We start from the raw sequence: 25,801 nt of genomic DNA, 5'->3' as shown, positions 1-25,801 counted from the left end.
CCCCCCCATCACTTGTGTCAATGGACACATAATAACCCATAATATTGGTATTGTTGAAGGCAATAATAACCCCCAACATTGGTGTCAGTGGATACAATAATAACACCCAACATTGGTGTCAGTGGATACAATAATAACACCCAACATTGGTGTCAGTGGATACAATAATAACACCCAACATTGGCAACATTGGTGTCAGTGGATACAATAATAACCCCCAACATTGGTGTCAGTGGATACAATAATAACCCCCAACATTGGTGTCAGTGGATACAATAATAGCCTTCAGCACTGGTGTTAGTGAGTGCAATCACAACCCAAACAGTGGAAACAATAATAACCCCCAACATTGTCGCCAGTGGATGTAATAACAATACCCAGCATTAATGTCAATGAGTGCATTATAACCCCCAGAATTTGTGATTGTAATAAGAACCTCCAACAATGGCTGCAACAATACCCCCCAGCACTGGTTTCAGCACTATTATCTCCCCCGCTATTGGTGTCCACTGGCAGTAAAATTAACCCCAACCACACATTGGTGGTCAGTAGCAGTGGACGTTAACCCCCTATTATCCGCAGTGGAAGTTAATCCCCCTCCCCCGCTATTGGTGGTCTAAGCAGTGAAAGTTGACACCCCAACCCCCTCAGCATTGATCTCCATGGTAATGAAAGGTAACCAAACCCCCCCCCCCCCCCCCCCACACACACACAATTGGTGATCACTTACCTGATCACAAGCTCCCATGCTGCTCCCTCTTTCTCCCCAGGCTAGGACCTGTACTGTGGGCAGAGATAACACCTCATAGTACAATCCTTCTTTCAGTATCAGGAGCTTGTACACAGAGAGAGTTCCATCACCCCCAACCCGCTGCCTAAGCAGTGCCCAATAGCTTGCAGGCCGTATGCAGAGGGCTAGTGGGCTGCAGATAGGGCATGCGCCTATACCACGAGATAACAAATGTGTCTTTTTTGTGACGTTTCATAAATTATCTACATTTTTTCCAATATTTACCCAAAAAATTTACTGAATTTGCTGTTTTTACCTCAAATTCTGAACCAAGTTTTTTTATTAATATTGCATGTAATATTTCCCAAAAAATACAAATATTGCATGTGATAACTGTTTGTGAATTGATCCCCACAGTGTGAAAATATAGCTGTATGGGAGAATATACAGATAGGGATGGGAGCCAAGCAGAACGTTTTCCAAGGTGATCGCTCCATATTTATTCACAACTCTAATCCTGCCACGTACATACTATGTCCTCTTACTTGCCACGTACATACTATGTCCTCTTACTTTCCATGTACAAAAAAACGCATGTGCATGTACATACTATGTCCTCTTACTTTCCATGTACACACTATGTCCTCTTACTTGCCTTGTACATACTATGTCCTCTTACTTGCCATGTACACACTATGTCCTCTTACTTTCCATGTACACACTATGTCCTCATACTTGCCACGTACATACTATGTCCTCATACTTGCCATGTACAAAAAAACGCATGTGCATGTACACGCCATGTCCTCTTACTTTCCACGTACATACCATCTCCTCTTACTTTCCACGTACATACCATCTCCTCTTACTTTCCACGTACATACCATCTCCTCTTACTTTCCACGTACATACCATCTCCTCTTACTTTCCACGTACATACCATCTCCTCTTACTTTCCACGTACATACCATCTCCTCTTACTTTCCACGTACATACCATCTCCTCTTACTTTCCACGTACATACCATCTCCTCTTACTTTCCACGTACATACTATCTCCTCTTACTTTCCACGTACATACCATCTCCTCTTACTTTCCACGTACATACCATCTCCTCTTACTTTCCACGTACATACCATCTCCTCTTACTTTCCACGTACATACCATCTCCTCTTACTTTCCACGTACATACCATCTCCTCTTACTTTCCACGTACATACCATCTCCTCTTACTTTCCACGTACATACTATCTCCTCTTACTTTCCACGTACATACTATCTCCTCTTACTTTCCACGTACATACTATGTCCTCTTACTTTCCAATTACATACTATCTCCTCTTACTTTCCAATTACATACTATCTCCTCTTACTTTCCACGTACATACTATCTCCTCTTACTTTCCACGTACATACTATCTCCTCTTACTTTCCACGTACATACTATGTCCTCTTACTTTCCACGTACATACTATGTCCTCTTACTTTCCACGTACATACTATGTCCTCTTACTTTCCATGTACTTACTTTACAGGTACATACTATCTCCTCATACTTTCCATGTATAATATTATCTCCTCATACTTTCCATGTATAATACTATGTCCTCTTACTTTCCATTTACATACTATCTCCTCTTACCTTCATCACTTTCACTCTTGCCTCCATCTAACCAGCTATAATTAAGTAATAATCAATTTCCACAGACAGAATATCAAGCTCTCTGTGATTCGGTGTGTGTATATACACTGTATATTCATATGCAATTATCTCTGCCAAGCTGTTATTATAGTACACAGCGGGGAGCTGCAGACGTTAGCAAACATTCTGTGTAACTAGAGCACAGGAGCCAGAGCATTTACATATGGGCTAATGAGGAAGTTCTGGATGGGACAGAAAGAAGTACAACACAAACTGTCCCTGTGTACATCTATGGAGGAACTTTGCCTCCAGCTGTGTGCATGGTCACAAGAGTATCTTTGCTTAGGTGAGGCATTACTGTTTTTCTACACATCAAATTTGAAGCCAATTTTAACGGCTAAAGTACATCAATACATTTCAAGTAGGACCAATAAACCCATTAACTGCACTTAGTGAGAACAAAAATTGATACCGATACTCCTCATTTAACGTCTTACCTGTTTAATGACCACTCGGACTTACGACCAACTCTCCCCACCCAAACAACGCACTATACATCATTGTATTGTACGGTACAGAACTGTCAACGATATTGTCAAAAGTATTGGGATGCCCGCCTTTACATGCACATGAACTTTAATGGCATCCCAGTCTTAGTCCGTAGGGTTCAATATTGAGTTGGCCCATCCTTTGCAGCTATAACAGATTCAACTCTTCTGGAAAGGCTGTCCACAAGGTTTAGGAGTGTGTCTATGGGAATGTTTAACCATTCTTCCAGAAGCGCATTTGTAATTCATCCCAAAGGTGTTCTATTGTGTTGAGGTCAGGACTCTGTGCAAGCCAGTCAAGTTCCTCCACCCCAAACTTGTTTATTCATGTCTTTATGGACCTTGCTTTGTGCACTGGTCCAAATCATTTGGTGGAGGGGGGATTATGGTGTGGGGTTGCTTTTCAGGGGCTGGGTTTGGCCTCTTAGTTCCAGTGAAGGGAACTCTTAAGGCGTCAGCATACAGACATTTTGAACAATTTCATGCTCCTAACTTTGTGGGAACAACTTGGGGATGGCCCCTTCCTGTTCCAATAAGTCTGCACACCAGTGCACAAACAAGTTCCATAAAGACATGGATAAGCGAGTTTGGGGTGAAGGGACGTGGCTGGCTTGCACAGAGTCCTGACCTCAACCCGACAGAACACCTTTGGGATGAACTAGAGCGGAGACTGTGAACCAGGCATTCTCATTCAACATCAGTGCCTGACCTCACAATTTTTTTCTGAAAAAATGGTCAAACATTCCCATAGACCAGTATTTCTCAACTCTAGTCCTCAAGGTGCCCCAACAGGTCATGTTTTCAGGATTTCACTCAGATAAAACAGCTGTAGTAATTACAAAGGCAGTGAAACTGATCAAATCACCTGTGCAAAATAATGGAAAGCCGGAAAACATGACCTGCTGGTGCGCCATGAGGACTGGAGTTGAGAAACACTGCCATAGACTATCATGTTGCGCTGTTCACAATTAAACTTTAAAGTGAATGTAAACCCTCCATACACCCAGTGAGTACAGCCTCAGATGATACACAGAGATTACCCAAATCTCCCTACATAGGTTTTATATGTATATCTGCTGTCTTCACATTTATATACTGTTTCGAAAGTTCAGATTTTGTTAGGAAATTTTCTCTTCCTGGTTAACACAGCGTGTGATGTCTGAGCATACAGCCAAGATGGCTAAAATTGCTGATTGGAGGAAAAGCACACACCCCCTCTCATCATAGGCAGAGACTCTCAGAGCTGTTTTGTAATAGGAGCTGCTCTCTGCTAATCTATTTTAGCAATCTCCTTTGACAAAAGATTTTGGCTGCTTTTGTCTAAAAAGTAAAAAAATATGTCAGGAGTTCTCAGGCTGATAACAGAGGAACCGTTCAGAAGAGAGTTATAAGACTTAGCTCATTGAAAATAAATAACAAAATACTGCAGATATATGTGCCCAGCTCAAATTTCATGAATCAGGTTTACATCCACTTTAACCATCATATACTACGTTATTGATATCCTACTTATTGTATTATACCAACAAAAAAAAAAGACTTTAGGTAGGCTTCACCCTCCCCACCCATGTTATCCTCTTGGGACTCTACCATAAACGGGGGGGGGGGGGGTTGCCTATGTACAAATTGACATACATCAATAGGAATTGTCCCCAGAAATACGAAAAAAATGTGGCAACCATGGAGTGCTTAATGTCTGTCCCCAAATGGGATGCTTTTTTTTTTTTTTTTTTTTTTTTTTACACATTTTCATTCTTTGCTGGCAATTGTAATAGCCAGATTCAGGAAGAGTTACGCCGGCGTATCAGTAGATACGCCATCGTAACTCTGAATCTGCGCCGTCGTATATTTATTCTCAAACTGAGATACACTTAAATCTAGCCAAGATACGACCGCTGGCGCCGTCGTATCTTAGCTGTCTATTTACGCCGGCCGCTAGGGGCGTGTACGCGGATTTACGCCTAGAATGCGTAAATCAGCGAGATACGCCTATTTACGAACGTACGCTTGCCCGTCGCAGTAAAGATACGCCGTTTACGTAAAGCGTTTTCAGGCCTTTTTGTTCTCACCAAAGATGGTGCAGCCAATGTTTGGACGTCAGAACCGCGTAGAATTTTTAAATTTTTACGTCGTTTGCGTAAGTTGTCCGTAAATGGGGCTGGGCGTAATTTACGTTCACGTCGAAACCAATAAGTCTTTGCGGCGTAATTTGGAGCATGCGCACTGTTATATGTCCACGGACGGCGCATGCGCTGTTCGTTCAAAACGTCAATCGCATCGGGTCAAGATTCATTAGCATAAAACACGCCCACCTCTTCACAATTTGAATTAGGCGCGCTTAGGCCGGCACATTTACGTTACGCCACCGTAACTTAGGACGCAAGTTCTTTGTGAATACAGCACTTGCCTCTCTAACTTACAGCGGCGTAGCGTATATGAGATACGCTACGCCTGCCTAACGTTAGGCTCATCTACGTGAATCCAGCTATAAGTCTGTGTTCCTCATGTCTTACTTTGTGATGTATTGCTACGTCTCAATTTATGGGATGACTTTTCTCTTTACCTTTTTTTCTGTTATGTTTCATCATCTAGATGTCTGCTGTTTATGTATCATTCATATACTCAATAAAAGAGCAATTCTGTTTGATAAAAATAAAAAAAACGTTAAGACCCCTTTCACACTGGAGGCGTTTTTCAGGCGCAAAACTGCCACTGCAAAGAAGCTAGTGGCAGGACTTTTTTTGATGTCCTGCCAGCGCAGCGCCCCAGTGTGAAAGCACTCGGGCTTTCACATTGGGATTGCAGCTGAGTCTTTTTCCAGGCGCTATTTTTAGCGCTAAAGTGCCTGAAAAATTTAAAAAGGAGTCTTAATGCTAAAAAGTTCACTGTGATCAAATAAATCTTGAAATCTTTTTACTGCATCCAGCGCTTATACCACCACCCTGCAGAAAAGAAGACATCTGGACAGCCCACCACAAAACCGCTGCCCATCCGAGCTGGTGCGATGATGTCATCGCTGGGTTCTGCCCTATTGGGTTATCAAATTTTAAAAACATTAATCAAAGCACACAGGGCATAGGCTGCCAGAATGCCACCTCCCTCCTTGCACTTTTCAAAATCATTGTTGAGTTTATGTGTAATTACAGGAGCTGTAAAAGGTGCTGCTGTCAAAAACAGATCATCTGGCAAAGTGTTGATAAACTATTCAGACCTGAGATAGAGAGATACAAAGTATTATTCAGCTGCAGATCAAAGGGATGAGCAACAATCTTAGTTAAGGCAACCTGACAAGTAAAAAATAATATATGTGTAAAAAAAAATGTGTTCCTATTTAAGACCTTATTAACCTCGAACCCTAAATTAACTCCTCCTCCTTAACTTATTTTCCTGCTGGTTCTTTTTGATTTTTTTTTACTTCCATTTTTCTAACGTTTTTTTAAGCTTTTAAAAGCTGTTATTGGCATTTTTTATGCTCCTAGATGCAAAATAATGTTATCCTAGAGTTCCTTGGCGTGCTCCTAAATGCTACGAATAGCGTTTTACAGCTTCCCCCCCCCTTTTTTTAAATGAACTGAAAAAACACATATAAAACGCTAAGGCTCCTAAACACTACTACAAAAAGTTATTACAATCGTTTTTTTATTCAGCATTTTTTCCGCCGTTTTTTTAGCTTAAAAAAAAAAAAATGCTAGTGTACATGGAGCCTTAAAACTTGTTTTCATTTTTGTTTTGTTTAGTGTTGCATTTAAAAAAGCACAAAAGTAAAAAAAATTAATAATAAAAAAAAACTTTATTTGTAAATAATTTTCCATGGCTTTTTACCACAATCATAGTAATATTTTATATAGTTTTAACCACTTTAGAAACCGCCCTATAGCAAAAGTACGTCTACAGGGCGGTTGCTTAACTCTGGGAGGCCGTTAATTAACGTCCTCCCAGAGAATCGTTCCCGCGCGCCGGGTCCACGGGACACGTAGCAACACGGATCTCGGTAAACGGCCAATGACAGCGGCCGTTTACCACGTGATCGCTCCGTCCAATGATGGAGCGATCACAAATGTAAACAAACAGACAGCAGGGTCATTGCAAGTTCATCACTCTCCTCACACCGATCCAGCGTGCGAGGAGAGGAGAGTGATTTGTGACCCAAACCGTGAGTTTTTTTCTATTGAGCAGTGCCCAGCAGTGCCACATCTGTGCCCCAAAGTGCCACCTCAGTGCCACCAAACCAACACCAGTGCCACTGCAGTCCACACCAGTGCCACTACAGTCCACACCAGTGCCCATCAGTGCCACACCTGTGCCCATCAGTGCCACACCTGTGCCCACCAGTGCCACCTGTGCCCACCAGTGCTTATCTGCGCCACATCAGTGCCCACGAGTGCTGCCTGTGCCCACCAGTGCCTCCTGTGCCCACCAGTGCTGCCTGTGCGCCAGTCAGTGCTACCAGAGCCACACCAGTGCCACTACAGCCTGTGCACACCAGTGCCACCTGTGCCCACCAGTGCCACCTGTGTGCTAATGCTAATCAGTGCCATCAAAGCCACACCAGTGCCACCAGAGCCACACCAGTGCCATCAAAATTCATTTTTTTACAAAATTAGCGTTCTTTTTTCATTTATAGCGAAAAAAAATAAAAACCGCAGAGGTGATCAAATACCACCAAAAGAAAGCTCTATTTGTGTGAAAAAAAGGACGAAAATTTCATATGGTGTTGTATGACTGAGTTATTGTCATTCAAAATGTGAGAGCACAAAAGCTGAAAATTGGTCTGGTTATTAAGGGTGTTTAAGTGCCCAGTGGTTAAACTAAATTATAGAATAAAATGCATACTTTGTACCTACAGAAACAATGGCCCAGATTCTCATACATTTAGGTTGCTCCTGGGCAGCGTAACGTATGTGATTTACGTTACACCGCCGCAGGTTTACAGGTTTACAGCCTGATTCTCAGAACACTTACCTGTAAACTTGCGGCGGTGTATCGTTAATCGCTCGGCGCAAGACCGCCCAATTCAAATGGGGCGGGCACCATTGAAATTAGGCGCGCTCCCGCGCCGAGCGTACTGCGCATGCTCCGTCGGGTAAATTACCCGATGTGCATTGCGCTAAATGACGTCGCCCCGACGTCATTTGCTTAGACGTTTACGTAAATGGCGTGCAGTGCCATTCACGGACGTCTTACGCAAACAACGTAATTTTTTTTAAATTCGACGCGGGAACGACGGCCATACTTAACATTGGTTGCCCCTCCTAATAGCAGGGGCAACTTTACGCGTCGCGTACGCTAAGGAAACGACGTAAATTCTCAGCTTTGACCGCGCGTATGTTCGGGAATCTCGCGTAATTACCTCATTTGCACGGGGAAAACGACGATGCGACACCTAGCGGCAGGAAAAAATATGCTTTTAAGATCTGACAGCGCAAGAGCCTTACGCCTGTCAGATCTAATGGGTATCTATGTGTAACTGATTCTAAGAATCAGTCGCATAGATACCCGGGGCCAGATGAGGAGTTACGACGGCGCAAATGGTGTTGCGCCGTCATAACGCCTTTGAGAATCTGGGTCAATATCTTTATAAACCAACACTGATCAAAAAAGAACATTTTTATTGTTCAGTTTTGTTAATTTTTTGTCTATGAATTGCATTTTGACTCCAAAGTCACGCGATTTCACCACAATTTCAGGGAGACTTGAGGTCTATGAACATGAACTCGCATCAAAGTCTGACCAAAGTAGTGCTGGGACTACTTTGAAGTCGTACTAATATGAATGGTTGTCTTTGGAAATGATGAGGAATGACTTGTCATGCTACTTTTCAGTCCCAAATCGTGGGACAAGTGTGAAAGGGGCCTTAGACTCGGTTCACACTGCTGCGACATGGGATCCGACTTGTGAGTCGCATGACATGTCAAATCCTATGTTTCCCTATGAGAGACGGCTTAACTGACACTATACAAGTTGCTCCGACTTCAGAAGAGGTTTTTGCACTACTTTGGTCCAACTTGGGTGCGATTTCAGACCTTGTACAGGATCCTAAATAGCAACCAAGTTGGATCAAGTCGCAGGACCAAGTCACATGACTTTGCCGTAGCAGCAGTGTGAACCTTACTTTGTTATTTTCAGAAAAGACACAGATGTTGTTGAATAAACATGTCCATAACAGATTTGCAAATATTCCTCTGGTCCTGTACAGGTTTGCAAGATGACGTGGTTAAGTAAGATAGGAGATAGGGACACCAAATCAAAACCTATGCGCGTTTGTTTGCGCACAATATTATTTTATGGTGCGATACTTAATCACCCCTGAATTTGGGTGAAACATGTTGATTTTTTACACAGCGGAACACAGATCAGGGTACAAGGCAAATTCATTGGCTTTGTGCCGTGTTATGGCTGTGATCAATTACAGGACTCATAGTATCGCTAATCACCGCCGCACCAGTCACAGTGTCCCTAATCACCGCCATGACAGTCATAGTGTCCATATTTACCGTCATGCCAGTCACAGTGTCCCTAATTACTGTTAAACCAGTCAAATTGTCCCTGAGCAATGCTACACCAGTCCCAGTGTCTCGGATCACCGCCAAACCAGCCCCAGTGTCTCGGATCACCACCACATCAGTCCCAGTGTCTCGGATCACCGCCACACCAGCCCCAGTGTCTCGGATCACCGCCACACCAGCCCCAGTGTCTCGGATCACCGCCACACCAGCCCCAGGTGTCTCCGATCACCGCCACACCAGCCCCAGGTGTCTCCGATCACCGCCACACCAGCCCCAGTGTCTCCGATCACCGCCACACCAGCCCAAGCGTCTCCGATCACCGCCACACCAGCCCCAGCGTCTCGGATCACCGCAACATCAGTCCCAGTGTCTCGGATCACCGCCACACCAGCCCCAGTGTCTCGGATCACCGCCACACCAGCCCCAGTGTCTCGGATCACCGACACACCAGCCCCAGTGTCTCGGATCACCGCCACACTAGCCCCAGCATCTCGGATTACCGCCACACCAGCCCAAGCGTCTTGGATCACCGCCACACCAGCATCTCGGATCACCGCCACACCAGCCCCAGTGTCTCCGATCACCGCCACACCAGCCCAAGCGTCTCCGATCACCGCCACACTAGCCCCAGCATCTCGGATTACCGCCACACCAGCCCAAGCGTCTTGGATCACCGCCACACCAGCATCTCGGATCACCGCCACACCAGCCCCAGTGTCTCCGATCACCGCCACACCAGCCCCAGTGTCTCGGATCACCGCCACACCATTCATAGTATCACCATAAATATTATTCACATATACAATGCTTTCTGAAGAGCCATCCATGTTCAGATTGCTGTTCAGAGAGCTGCCAACCGGCAGTGATGAAATGGTATATTGCCTCCTCAATGTGTGCTTTAACCCTTTGGACCCCACATAAGCACTCCTATTCACTTGAATGGGTCACAATCGACGGGTGTACAGGGGGTACAATTCCTGCTAGAGCTGTAAAGCAAAGACTCCGAGCCGTAGCTTGTGTAAACCCCTGGCCGCTGCCTCTGCAGCTAAAGGGAGTAGCGGTTGAAGGGTAGGAAAAACATGGCTCAACCGCAAGGTTTTACTGCCCCCAAACTGCACATGTAAACGAGCACTGATAGTGCAGCCAGTCATAGTTCTCCAATCATGCCACAGTATTGCCAGACCAGTGTAGCTAGAATCAGTGCTCCCGATTGTCAACACACCAGCCCAGGTCAGCCAGCAACAGTGTTCCCTACCACCGCCACCCGTGCAGGGGTGCCGCCCCTCCTGATCCATGTGCCCGGACCCCAATCTCCATGCATTTTTTTTTTTAAAAACGTGATTAGAGTTGGAGGCTCTAATTGGCTTCAAAAAAGGGTGGGCTCGGGGCGCAGGGCACTGTGTGGTGCCAATCAAGAACACTGTTGCTGGTTTACACTGGTTTGGTGTGGCTAAAATTAGGGACACCAATGCTGGTTCACTATGATGTCACAACACTGAGACCAGTGGCGGCTGGTGGTCAGAATTTTAGGGGGGAGGTAAGCAGACCTGTCCCCCTCACTCACATGGCTCCCAATCGAACAGGACGATCCTCTGGCACTATACAACCCCCTTCGGGCTGCGAGGATCGTGGCTGGGGTGGGGGGGGGGGGTTGAGTAGCGCCAGTGGATCGCCTTTCCGTGATCGATCAAGAGCCTTCTTTTTAAACTGAATAAGTTGTCTTGCAAGGTGATTGTTTACAACCCCTTTAATGTATCTGTTAGTCCGGGTTCTACTTTATACAATGCTGGCCAAGTTGTCTCCCCAGCTGCTGCACAGCCAATGCAACATGCTGGAATTTGCAGTTTAAACAACAGCAGGGGAGCCATTGTTTGACTGCTTTATAGTCCATGTTTAGCAATATAAATATTACATTCTTACTGAAATACACACGCGCTTTTAAACGGTTTTACTGTTTTCACTCAAAATATCCTTTTCTTGGCATTTTCTAAGCCACTGTCCTCTGTTTTATACAACAATCGAAAATAAACAGTGTAAATGCGGCTATACAATTTACATTTTAAATGCAATTATTTAGATATATAAAAGGTCAGCCCACCCATGGAATATACAAAGACAAACATCCTCAAATACCTAGCAAAGCAGGGGCCATGGAAAGCACCAGAAAACAGGTGCATTGTCATCAACATTATATGTAGAATTTATTCTAAAATTATATATATATATATACACTGCAATATTGAGAACAAGTTTGCAAATCCTCAAAAAGCTTTTAGATTTTTTTGCATTTACTGTTCATTAAATATGGTCTGCTCTTCATCTTGGTCATAATCAAAAGGGATTTCTGCATGGATGATTTACATTGGGTTGATCACTTTCATATGTATATGAAAAAAAGTGAAGATGTTTCTCGTAAATGAATTTCACATGGGGCCGTGTCACAATGACGATTTTGACAATGGTGGCACCTTACTAGTAACAGCAGTGGCAGCTGGCGCTCAATTTCTTTGGGGGGGGGGGGCGCAAAAAATCAATTGCAGCCACTGTGCCCATCAAAAGAAACCACTGTGCCATTAAAATGCAGTCCCTGCGCCCATCAATTGCAGCCACTGCGCCCATCAAACGCAGCTACTGTGCCCATCAAACGCAGCCACTGTGCCATCAAAAGCAGCTACTGCGCCCATCAAAAGCAGCCACTGTGACATCAAAAGCAGCCACTGTGACATCAAAAGCAGTCACTGTGACATCAAAAGCAGCCACTGTGACATCAAAAGCAGCCACTGTGACATCAAAAGCAGCCACTGTGACATCAAAAGCAGCCACTGTGACATCAAAAGCAGTCACTGTGACATCAAAAGCAGCCACTGTGACATCAAAAGCAGCCACTGTGACATCAAACGCAGCCACTGTGACATCAAACGCAGCCACTGTGCCATCAAACGCAGTTACTGTACCAATCAATTGCCGCCACTGTGCCCATCAAATGCTGCCACTGTGCCCATCAAATGCTGCCACATCAAACACAGCCACTGTGACATCAAACAGTCGTCCAATCACAGGGCCTGTCGTTTCAGCCAATCAGGTGGCAGGTAAAAGACCCGAGCACCTGATTGGCGAAGAGGCGGTTCAGTGTTAGGAAAGCGAATGGACATTCGCTTTCCTAACACACAGCATGACGCCTATGGCTCTAACCCAGGGCTCGACAAATCCCGGGTGCCAGGTCGCCATGGCGACTAGAAATAGGGTCCTGGCAACTTGGCTTGGAAGGGGGGCAAAAAAAAAAAAAATTTTTTTTTTTTTTGCGAGCTGGCGCCATCTGGTGGTGAGCCGGTGGTATTACAAGTTATTACCACCAGATGTGAGCTGGCACCATCTGGTGGTGGCCGTTGGTATTATAAGTTAAGCATTACAAGTTAAACAGCAATTCTAATGTTATTTTTCACTATTTTCACTGCCATCTTCTTCCCTCTAATTAGAACCCCCAAACATTATATATATTTTTTATCCTAACACCCTAGAGAATAAAATGGCGATCATTGCAATACTTTCTGTCACGCCGTATTTGCGCAGCGGTCTTACAAGCGCACTTTTTTTGTGAAAAAATTACACTTTTTTTTATTAAAAAATAAGACAACAGTAAAGTTATCCCCATTTTTTTTTTATATTATGAAAGATAATGTTACGCCGAGAAAAATTCATACCCAACATGTTACGCTTCAAAATTGCGTCCGCTCGTGGAATGCCGACAAACTTTTACCCTTTAAAATCTTCATAGGCGACATTTAAAAAAAATCTACAGGTTGCATGTTTTGAGTTACAGAGGAGGACTAGGGCTAGAATTATTGCTCTCGCTCTACCAATCGCGGCGATACCTCACATGTGTGGTTTGAACACCGTTTACATATGCGGGCGCTGCTCACGTATGTGTTCGCTTCTGCGCGTGAGCTCGTCGGGACGGGGTGCGTTTTCTGGCTCCTAACTTTTTTACCTGGCTCCTAGGTTCCAAGCAAATTTGTCAACCCCTGCTCTAACCAAACATGAAATTAGCAGAAGGGGCCCCAAAGGGTGGCGCTAAAGAACTGAAATTCCTCATGGTATGTCCTTGTTGCACGAAGATTGTGTAAAGTTAGTATGCAACGCAAGACAAGATCCAGGCACATGGCCTTAAGACAAAAATCTGACGCTCGGTTGGCCAACAATCGGATCGCGCGTACAAGGCTTTAGTGTCCAGAGATTGTAGGGTAGATATATACTGAGCATGTTGTCTTGACAGTTTTTAATTATATAGCACTTTGCCATCGAGACAAAAGTTGATATATTTATACAGTAAAGACTATAATCCCAGATTTTTTATCCATTGTTGCTTTGATTATTAATTAATTCATGCAGTCTTTGATACATAATGAAACAATGGAGACCTAAACCCTTTGAGAATTCTAGACTAATGATTGAATTTTTAGGTAGAGAACCATTACAACGCCATAAGGTGTCATACATGGCTCCCCGGCCCTTTCTGGGCCTAGGGAGCCATATGTGCCATGTATAGCCGCCGGTACAAGTGAGTGGTTGTGCGTGGAAAAACGCCGATAGCTTCTGCTTCTTCCCCGAACATGAAAATGGTCCCACGGGTAAAATAAAGATCTTTAGCATTGTGTTTGTTTTGAAAGGGGCTGCAGTAGCGCTAAAGTTGCAAATCCTATAGGCATGTAGTGTATCAAATGATTAAGCAAGTAGATTAAAGAGTACAATTCACCCTTCGCAGTAGGCAGTAGGTCACATGCCAGGATCACGTGAGCAAATAATTTGGAAGCACCTTTTTCTTGTTATGAATAAAAAAAGAATAAAAAGTCTTAATAATATATAAAATAAAAAGCAGATAATGTCAGTCTCCTGTAATGCCCTGTACAGCAGCACTTAGACTGGGAGCATCAGCATTCATAGAGCTCATTTAGACTTGTGGTAGCCCCCTGAAGAGCGATCCACAGGAAATCACTATCCAGAAGTGTTTGACAGGTGGTGTTATAGAAACAGAGGGCCATCAAGTCTGCCCCATGTTTTTTTGTAATTTATATGTTTGTCTGTTTTAAAAAATATTTCCAAAGCAGGTTTGAATCCACTTAAAGTGGGGTTGATGTAGTGGGGTCCAACTCCTGCAAGCCCCTCTGAAATAGTAAGATGTACTACACAGCGCGTGTTTTTTTTTATTCTGCAGCTAAATACCTTTTTTCAAATCGCTGATGTGCAGTCATGTGACCGATCAAAGGACTACAGTGGGAGGGGCTGAGTTTCCCCTCTGACATCACCCGGGCAATCACGTGGCAATGTAAAAAATGGTATTTAGCTGGAGAATTAGAAAAAAATAAATTAACACACTGTGTAGTAGAGCTTGTTATTACAGAAGGGCTGGCAGGAACTGGACAGCTCACACACATACTCCCGAGCTGACAGGCAGGGAAGGAGGGGGAGAGGGAGAGCAGCAGGCTGATGGAGGCACGTAAACTGACAGTCATGATTACCGAGGTCATCGCACTAAGAGGGACACCAGTTGCAGCTGGTGAGCAATATGTTTGGGAAGGGGGGTGCAAATTAACGCCACAACCCCCCCCCCCCCCACGTGGGAGACAGACGAGAAGGCAACGATCATCAGAGGCCTTCTTACCTTAGGAGGCAGATGACAAGGATCTGGGGAAAGGGCTGCTGCCCCTCACTCCAGCTACTCCTCGCTCTGGGCCCGTTGCTTCTCCTCCTGGCCAAACAGGAAGTGGGTCCCAAGACTCCCAGGCCAATCGGGTCTCAGGACCTGCTTCCTGATTGGCCAGGAGGAGAATCAGGAAAACAATAGCAAATATTTATTCCCTATTGTCACACAACTGGGTGGGCTCAGGGTGCAGTGCTCTGTGCCTCGAGCCCATCCTTTTTTTAAGCCAATTAGAGCCTAATGCCGCGTACACACAACCGTTTTTCGGGTTTTAAAAAATGAAGTTTTTTTTTAATGTCATTAAAAACGATCGTGTGTGGGCTTTAGAGTATTTTTCGGGTTCTAAAAAATGGGCAAATTTTTTTTCATAACGTTTTTAAGGTTGTAAAAAATTTAAAAAATGGTCGTGTGTGGGCTTTAACGACATGAAAAAAACGCTCATGCTCAGAAGCAAGTTATGAGATGGGAGCACTCGTTCTGGTAAAACTAGCGTTCGTAATGGAGTAAGCACATTCCTTAAGCTGTAACAGACTGAAAAGCGTGAATCGTCTTTTACTAACACGGAATCAGCTAAAGCAGACCAAAGGGTGGCGCCATCTGCATGGAACTTCCCCTTTATAGTGAACACTGAAGAAATTACACTTTGCTACAATGTAAAGTAGTGAGTGTACAGCTTGTATAACAGTGTAAATTTGTTGTCCCCTCAAAATAACTCAACACACAGCCATTAATGTCTAAACCGCTGGCAACAAAAGTGAAAATGTCCAAATTGGGATCAAAGGGCTACGTAGATTCACATACAAATAGATCGGCGCAGCGTATGTGAGATACGCTACGCCGCTGTAATTTAAATAAGGCCGATTCAAATCTGCGATTAGGGGGCGTGTTTCATTTAAATGAAGCGCGTCCCCGCGCCGAATGAACTGCGCATGCGCCGTCCCTAAATTTCCCGCCGTGCATTGCGCGAAATGACGTCGCAAGGACGTCATTTTTTAAACTTAGACGTGACTTACGTCCATCCCGATTCACGGACGACTTACGCAAAAAAAAGAAAAAATTCACATTTCGACGGGGGAACGACGGCCATACTTAACATGGCAAATCTAACTATACGCCGCAAAAAAGCAGCTTTAACTATACACTCCAGTGTAAAAGCCGACTAGAGACGACGTAAGAGAATGCGACGGCCGCGCGTACGTTCGTGGATCGTCGGAAATAGCTAATTTGCATACCCGACGCGGAAAACGACGTGAACGCCACCCAGCGGACGCCGAAGTATTGCATCTTAGATCCGAAGGCGTACGAAGACGTACACCTGTCGGATCTAACCCAGAAGCCGTCGTATCTTGTTTTGAGGATTCAAAACAACAATACGACGCGGGAAATTTGAAAGTACGCCGGCGTATCAGTAGATACACCGGCGTACTCGCTCTGTGGATCTGGCCCAAAGTGTCAATATTTTGTGTGGCCACCATTATTTTCCAGCACTGCCTTAACCCTCTTGGGCATGGAGTTCACCAGAGCTTCACAGGTTGCCACTGGAGTCCTCTTCCACTCCTCCATGAGGACATCACAGAACTGGTGGATGTTAGAGACCTTGCGACCCTCCACCTTCCGATTGGGGATGCCCCACAGACACTCAATAGGGTGTCATTTCTTCAGTGCTGTCGCATAAAAAGATATAATAAAATATTTACAAAAATGTGAGGGGTGTACTCACTTTTGTGAGATACTGTACATAGAATTTAAAGGGATGAATTTTTCTTGTGCTAAAGGTGCCGATAATGGCCAACAATAAATTCATAACTATTTAAAGTCATGATATTAACCACTTACGGACCGCCCGCCACAGGAATACGTCGCTACTTTGGAGAGGAATACCATTGTTATGGTAGCAGCTAGTAGCTACCATGTATCCTCTTCTTCAGCGGGTGGTCCGCTTAAAGATAAAAGTGGTCTCTGCAGCGGATTCACCGCGATATTACTTTTAATCGGTGGTGGGAGAGGGCCCCCCCTCCCTTCGCTCTCTGGTGCCCTCCGCTGCTTACCGGAGCCGTTGACAGCAGCGGAGGCGATCGGGTCCTGTCCCTGGGCTGACATAGAGACGAGTGAGGGGAAGATGGCCTCCACCCGTTTCCATATCATTGCAGGGGGGGAAGCAACGTCAAAACGTCACTTCCACCCAATGCTCTTAAAAGGGACATTTTTTTTTTTTTTAAATGACAATTTTTATTTTATATTGCATTTTAGTGTAAATATGAGATCTGAGGTCACTTTTTACCATAGATCTCATATTTAAGAGGTCCTGTCATGCTTGTTTCTATTGTTTACATTCCTTGTAATAGAAATAAAATTTACCCAAATTGTATTTTTTTTTTAAAACAGTGTCAAAATAAAAAATTGAAAGTAAAATAAATAAGATTTTTTGTTTTAAAGCGCCCCATCCTGACGAGCTCACGCGCTGAAGCGAACGCATACGTGAGCAGCGCCCGCATATGAAAACGGTGTTCAAACTACACATGTGAGGTATCGCCGCGATCGTTAGAACGAGAGCAATAATTCTAGCCCTAGACCTTGTCTGTAACTCAAAACATGCAACCTGTAGAATTTTTAACCCGTCATTGTAAACTGACGTTGGCAGGAACCCTCCCTCCGGGAGGACGTCATATGATGTTCTGGGCTTCCCGGGCGGCAAGGGGGCGCGCAGGAAGCGTATCGGTCTAAACTTAGGAAAAAAATTATTAAAAAAAAAGTTTGATATTTATTAAATCAAAATGTAATAAATATTGTGTAATAAATATAAATTATTGTGTTGACAGCGCTGAAAACTAAAAATTGGTCTGGGCAGGAAGGGGGTGAAAATGCCCTGTATTAAAGCGGTTAAAGCGGGAGTTCACCCGAAAAAAAAATGTTAACCTTAGATTGATGCTCATTTTGTCAAGGGGAATCGGGTAGTTTTTTTAAAATCGAAGCCGTACTTATCGTTTTAGAGAGCGATCTTCTCCGCCGCTTCCGGGTATGGTCTTCGGGACTGGGCGTTCCTATTTGATTGACAAGCTTCCGACGGTCGCATACATCGCGTCACGAGTAGCCGAAAGAAGCCGAACGTCAGTGCGGCTCTATATGGCGCCTGCGCACCGACGTTCGGCTACTTTCGGAAAATCGTGACGCGATAGATGCGACCGTCGGAAGCCTGTCAATCAAATAGGAACGCCCAGTCCCGCAGCCCATACCCGGAAGCGGCGCAGAAGATCGCTCTCTAAAACGGTAAGTACTGCTTAGATTTTTAAAAAATACCCAATTCCCCTTGACAAAATGAGCATCAATCTAAGGTTAAAAATTTACTTTTCGGGTGAACCTCCACTTTAAGGGTAAAAGTTTGTCGACATGTTGGGTATCAATTTACTTGCCATAACATTATCTTTCACAATATAAAAAAATTGGGCCAACTTCACTGTCGTCTTATTTATTAAAAAAAGTGCACTTTTTCCAAAAAAAATCGCGCTTGTAAGACCGCTGCGCAAATACGGTGTGACAAAAAGTATTGCAATGACCTCCATTTTATTCTATAGGGTGTTAGAAAAAAACGATATAATGTTTGGGCGTTCTAAGTAATTTTCTAGCAAAAAAAAAAAGTTTTTAACTTGTAAACACCAAACCTAAGAAAGAGGCTCGAGCCTTAAAGCGGTAGTTCACCCTCTCGTACTTGATTTTACCATCGAGACAGGCATTGTAGCGCGAGCTACAGTATGCCTGTCCCGATTTTTTTAACCCCGTACTCACCTCGTAGTCGTCCATCGTAGATTCCGGCTCCCGCGGGGAATGGGCGTGCCTATGGAGAGGGAGGATGATTGACGGCCGGCCCTGGCACGTCACTCTCCCCGAAGACAGCCGGAGTAGGTCTCGGCTCTTCACGGCGCGTGCGCACAGGCTATGCGCACGCGTCGTGAAGACCAAGCCTATTTCGGCTATTTCCGGAGAAGCGTGACGCGCCAGAGCCGGCCGTCAATCATCCTCCGTCTCCAGAGGCACGCCCATTCCCCGGTATCTTCGATGGACGACTACAAGGTGAGTATGGGGGGAAAAAATTCGGGACAGGCATACTGTAGCTCGCGCTACAATGCCTGATTTAAAGGTAAAAGAAAAAAAAATGTTTTTTTTCCCGTCGATAGGGTGAACCCCCGCTTTAAGTGGTTAATGAAAAAGTCAAATATAATGCAATTATATATATATATATTTTTTTTTTTTTTTGGTCTTCGGCCAAGTGCTTTCTGCATTTTCGGTTTAGCACCAAAATTTCCATTTGGTGCACTTCTACTTATTCGGATTATGTGTACATATGCAGTACGTTTCAACAGTACAGTGTGAATAAGCCCCAAGTGAATATAGTTCCTGGGGGGGGGGGGGGGCCCTCATCAGCGTGCTGCTGCTACTCCTTGCAGATCATATAACAGATGTCCATTCTGTATACAGCCAATAGCTAGACTTTTGTTATAGCAATGAGAAGCTTTCTCACAGGTCTGCACAATAAAAGACGGATACATTTCCACATCTTGCCGTCAGCTTTACAGCTCCATCCACCAAAAACACCTGCTCCACACATACCGGCTCACAAAACAACTCCACGATTCTCCGAACCCTTGCCAGCAAATATGTCATTATGCTTTAAAATGTCTTTGCCGTTCTTTGTGTGGGATCACTTGAATAGTCATCGCTGGAAATCTGAATACAGAAACCACATGTGTAGCTGGCAAAAAACATCCTGCGTACACTACTGCATAAGCGGAAATATTTGACAGCCACGGAAGCAAGACGGTACGTGACAAAGAGGAATCGACTTAAAAAGTTCTACTTCCTATTTCAAGGGCCTTAAAAAATTATAGCGTAGTTAAATGCCAAGCATTTTCAAAACAGCACTAGAGCCCACTTGTTCCATTTAAAGTAAACCTGTGAGGGTCACAATATGGGGGCTGACGATGCAAACTTATTTTTTGAAAATACAGGCATGCAAGACAAGGAGTTCAGAATTTATAGACCGTGTGCTTGTTCCAGGTCAGGGACTTACTAGGTGATGGAGTAAAGATTAGTATGACAGGCCTGGTGGCGGCAACTTCTAAATGGAAACCCCCATATTTCAATTCTCATAGATATACTTTAACAATTCATTTAAGATAATGATATACCTACAGTATATGTAGGTTGTAAATAAGGATGATATAAAAAGCACATGGTAGAGTTTAGGCGTTGACGTTCTAAAGCAGAGTTACTCAACCTTTTTACCTCAGAGGAACCCCCCTGAAATAATTTTCTGGTCTTGGGGAACCCCTGCTAAAACCAATTTATGGGTGATCATGGGGATTTATTTTCCCTACATTGGCCAGTGGGAAGAATGCCCCCTTACATTGGTGGCTAGTGGAAAGAATGCCCCCTTATCTTGGTGGCTAGTGGAAAGAATGCCCCCTTACATTGGTGGCTAGTGGAAAGAATGCCCCCTTACATTGGTGGCTAGTGGAACGAATTCCCCCTTACATTGGTGGCTAGTGGAAAGAATGCCCCCTTACCTTGGTGGCTAGTGGAAAGAATGCCCCCTTACCTTGGTGGCTAGTGGAAAGAATGTCCCCTTACCTTGGTGGCTAGTGGAAAGAATGCCCCCTTACCTTGGTGGCTAGTGGAAAGAATGCCGCTTTACCTTGGTGGCTACAGGAAAGAATGCCCTCTTATCTTGGTGGCTAGTGGAAAGAATGCCCCCTTACATTGGTGGCTAGTAAAAGGAAGAATGCACCCCTTCCATTGGTTGCCAGTGGGAAAAATGTCTCTCCTACCTTGGTGGCCAGTGAAAAAAAATGCCATTCTTAGATTTGTGAACAGTGGATAGAATAAGTCCTTACAATGGTGGCCAGTGGGAAGAATGGCACCCTTACAGTACATTGGTAGACAGTTGGAAAATGCTTCCCTCACTTTGGTAGACAGTGGGATCAATGTCTCCCGTGCATTGGTAGACAGTGGGATCAATGTCTCCCGTGCATTGGTAGACAGTGGGATCAATGTCTCCCGTGCATTGGTAGACAGTGGGATCAATGTCTCCCGTGCATTGGTAGACAGTGGGATCAATGTCTCCCGTGCATTGGTAGACAGTGGGATCAATGTCTCCGGTACATTGGTAGACAGTGGGATCAATGTCTCCGGTACATTGGTAGACAGTGGGATCAATGTCTCCGGTACAATGGTAGACAGTGGGATCAATGTCTCCGGTACAATGGTAGACAGTGGGATGAATGTCTCCGGTACATTGGTAGACAGTGGGATGAATGTCTCCCGTACATTGGTAGACAGTGGGATGAATGTCTCCGGTACAATGGTAGACAGTGGGATGAATGTCTCCGGTACAATGGTAGACAGTGGGATGAATGTCTCCGGTACAATGGTAGACAGTGGGATGAATGTCTCCGGTACATTGGTAGACAGTGGGATGAATGTCTCCGGTACATTGGTAGACAGTGGGATGAATGTCTCCGGTACATTGGTAGACAGTGGGATGAATGTCTCCGGTACATTGGTAGACAGTGGGATGAATGTCTCCCGTACATTGGTAGACAGTGGGATGAATGTCTCCCGTACATTGGTAGACAGTGGGATGAATGTCTCCGGTACATTGGTAGACAGTGGGATGAATATCTCCGGTACATTGGTAGACAGTGGGATGAATGTCTCCGGTACATTGGTAGACAGTGGGATGAATGTCTCCGGTACATTGGTAGACAGTGGGATGAATGTCTCCGGTACATTGGTAGACAGTGGGATGAATATCTCCGGTACATTGGTAGACAGTGGGATGAATGTCTCCGGTACATTGGTAGACAGTGGGATGAATGTCTCCGGTACATTGGTAGACAGTGGGATGAATGTCTCCCGTACATTGGTAGACAGTGGGATGAATGTCTCCGGTACATTGGTAGACAGTGGGATGAATGTCTCCCGTACATTGGTAGACAGTGGGATGAATGTCTCCGGTACATTGGTAGACAGTGGGATGAATGTCTCCCGTACATTGGTAGACAGTGGGATGAATGTCTCCGGTACATTAGTAGACAGTGGGATGAAGGTCACCCGTACATTTGGTAGACAGCGGGATGAAAAGATCCTTAGTGGCATGCCCCCAAGTGGCTTTAGCCCTGGAACTATGCAGGCACCATTAAATGGGAGGTCAATCAGCCACATCTCAAGAAAGCCCTAGTTGAGAATGGATGTCCTAGAATATTTCAGGAGCCAAATGCGTCATGTTTGGTTATACCGTTTGAACAAAATCTGTAACATTCCCTAAGAATTGTCCTATGTCAGACATTATGCTGCCTCTATAGGTGCTGGACAACAGAGCAGCCAATAACTGACTGTAGAACCATCCAACACTGAATCCACCATCCATCACATTCCTTGGAAGTTGCTGTCAGCGGATTGAGATGGACTTTCAGATTGTATGTTGCCACCGGTTACAGTCAGACCAAGTGTATTCAGTTTTCAAGCGTCTGTGAGTTTTCATGTTTTTAGCCAATAGAGAAAAGTATCATCCGTTTCATCATGTGTTGCTTTGTTTTTCAGCTTTTTCATCTGATCTTATTTACTATTCATTATTTTTTTTGATGTCACAATGTAGAGAATAAGATTTCCTATCATCTGTGCCCAGTCTTGCCACACAGAGTTAATCCAGCTCTGAGCAATCCTCTTTTATTGTTCAGGGAAATAAAACAGACTTCCGCATAAAAACCAAAGTCCTTGATTGAGTGACAGGTTATTTACATATCTCGTGCACTAGCTTGCAGACATACACAGCTTCTGTAAAAAGTGCGCAATTCACATGCCCCTCCCCTCTTCCCTCCAGCTCTATGTATATTCTGATGGCTGTTGCATTTTCTCATGGCACTGAACTGTGACTCACCCCATATTTTGAAAACATTTAATCAAAACACAGAGGAGGGGATGGGAATTGTGCACTTTTTTTCAGAAGCAAGGACTTTGGTTTTTATCTGGAAGTCTGTTGTATTTGACTGAACAATAAAAGAGGATTGCTCAGAGCTGGATTAACTCTGTGTGGCAAGACTGGGCACAGATGATAGGAAATCTTATACTCTACATTGTGATATAAAGGTGTTAAGGGTTAGATTTTAAAGGTAAGGGGTTAATTTATTTATTAAGCATTTACTTATTGTTTATTTTTGTTTTTCTAATATTAACCCCCTAACCAAACAAAATAAATAAACAATAAGTAAATACTTTTTTTTATATACATTTTTTTATTATCTATTTATTTTATTATTTATTTTCATTTAAAGCGGAGGTTCCACGGTTTCTCGATTTTTTCCTTTTATGTGCAATGCATAGTAACACATATATCATTTTCACACTCACTTGCTAGCTGCTGGTAATCGCATTGCCTCGTTTTCCGTCATAAAGAATAACTTAAAATATCATCCTGGCGTTTTCCATCTTGCTTGTGGGCATTGTGAAGCCCACAAGCAAAGACTTCCTGGATGCGGTAATGGGACGCTTCAATCATGCCCCCGCATAATCTCGCGCATGCGCTGTGTTGACGGCGAGTAGCGCGAGCTGTGCCGTCAACACTTCCACATTACCATGACAGCGGGTCGATTCAAGTCACATGACCCCGCAAGATATCGCGAGAATGCACTTGTTGCGATTTCAGATCGTCTCCTGGGAATCTTGACACGTCACTCCCAGGAGACATTGCACATAGCTGAGGCGTCTGGGAAAAGGAGCGGCACGCCCACTCCCGCGGGGAACAAGACCCGGAAGCAAAGGGAAATACATCTGAATTAAGGTAATCATAAACACCCGGTAAAAAAAACCTGTGGATTTTACATTTATTTTGGCTGCAGTTCTTATTAATATAATGTTCAGATTGAGGGTGAACCTCCGCTTTAATTATTGCATTTGAGCAGAAAACGTAAAAAAAAAAAAAAACACGCAAAAATGATTAAATCAAGTGTTTTCCATGCATTTCTATGGAACAAACGACTGTTCAAAAACACACCAATCTGCCCAATTCGAGCTACAAAAATCTCCAGAACTCTGAGATTCAGGTGTCCTCCCGCTAAGACCAATGATGGGGCACTATTCCTCCCGCTAAGACCAATGATGGGGCACTATCCCCCCCCCCCCCCCCCCCCCCCCCCCCCCGCTAAGACCAATATTAGATTTCTCCCACTGACACCATCAATGGGACATTATTCCTCCTGCCAAGACCAATGATGGGGCACTATTCCTCCTGCTTAGACCAATTATGTGGCACTATTCCTCCTGCTGACACCATGAATGGGGCACTATTCCTTCTGCCAAGACCAATGATGGGGCACTATTCCTCCTGCTAAGACCAATGATAGATTCCTCCCACTGACACCATCAATGGGGCACTATTCCTCCTGCTAAGACTAATAATGGGGCACTATTCCTCCCGCTAAGACCAATGATGGGGCACTATTCCTCCTGCTGACACCATTAATGGGGCACTATTCCTCCTGCTAAGACCAATGATAGATTCCTACCACTGACACCATCAATGGGGCAATATTCCTCCCGCCAAGACCAATGATGGGGCACTATTTCTCCCGCCAAGACCAATGATGAGGCACTATTCCTCCCGTCAAGACCAATGATGGGGCACTGTTCCTCCCGCCAAGACCAATGATGGGGCACTATTCCTCCTGCTGACACCATTAATGGGGCACTATTCCTCCTGCTAAGACCAATGATAGATTCCTCCTGCTAACAGCATCAATGGGGCACTATTCCTCCCGCTAAGACCAAGTGAGTCAAGTACACACAATAGAGGGCTATGCTTTGTTCATATTTCACGTCCGGGGTTTACAATCACTTTAACACGACGCAACAATGTAATCTACGCCTGAAAATGAATTAAAGTTGCCAGGGTTTTAGCAGATCGGCTGCGGGGGTTTTATCAGTGATGTGCCATAGACTTCCATTAGAAAGGGCACCAATGCATGGAAGTTAGGGGTGCCAATTAATGGTGAACTGCCCAACCTTCCGCAGTATTTGGCATGTAATGCAGATTTCAATAAACAATCAAAGCCGAGTCCTAATTGATGAACCCCATCCATCAGTCATGTGTGGACGATTGACACAGCAGCTCCCCATCATCCAATCATAGGTTGCTGATTGCTTTGATCACAATCTAATGCAAAGCTGCAAACAATCCTCCATGTGATGACAGCAGAAGTGTGATGCAGAGCCAGGCACACACAATGACAGCTCAGTAATAATAATAATAATGATGAGATCTGATTGGTCACAACACATGATCACTGACTCTTATGCCATAACACACTGGCTTGGCTTTAGCCATGACCACGTTGCTGGTTTGGCCATTGCTGTCAGTGATCTGCCATACACACTGCGATCAGAGCAATCCAGAGGGGGGATCATCTTCATAGAGATCTGTCAGCACTAGATAGAAGAACTTGTGATCACAGGCGGCAAACTTGCCATCCCAGCACACAGCCTGATGTGGCAGGGGTCCAGGAGGGGGCACATAGTGTGGGGGGGAGGGGTGATGATCATCAGATGTGCCCCATTGCCCCGATCATAACACCGATCAGTCCTATTCCGATCACAAGCTGTCATCTGTATATTACTGACTTGTATAGA

General features: G+C 44.5%; 1 protein-coding gene across 2 annotated transcripts in view; it reads right to left on the bottom strand.

Moving 5' to 3' along the window:
- ELMO1 (engulfment and cell motility 1) overlaps window positions 1-25,801 on the bottom strand; it is a 559,417-nt gene that overhangs the window by 533,425 nt on the left and 191 nt on the right. The window lies entirely within an intron of this gene.

This window comes from Rana temporaria, chromosome 5 (genome assembly GCF_905171775.1).
Source record: "Rana temporaria chromosome 5, aRanTem1.1, whole genome shotgun sequence".
In the NCBI taxonomy this organism is placed as follows: domain Eukaryota; kingdom Metazoa; phylum Chordata; class Amphibia; order Anura; family Ranidae; genus Rana; species Rana temporaria.
The sequence above is the reverse complement of the archived record's forward strand: the minus strand, read 5'-3'. Positions and strand labels throughout refer to the sequence as shown.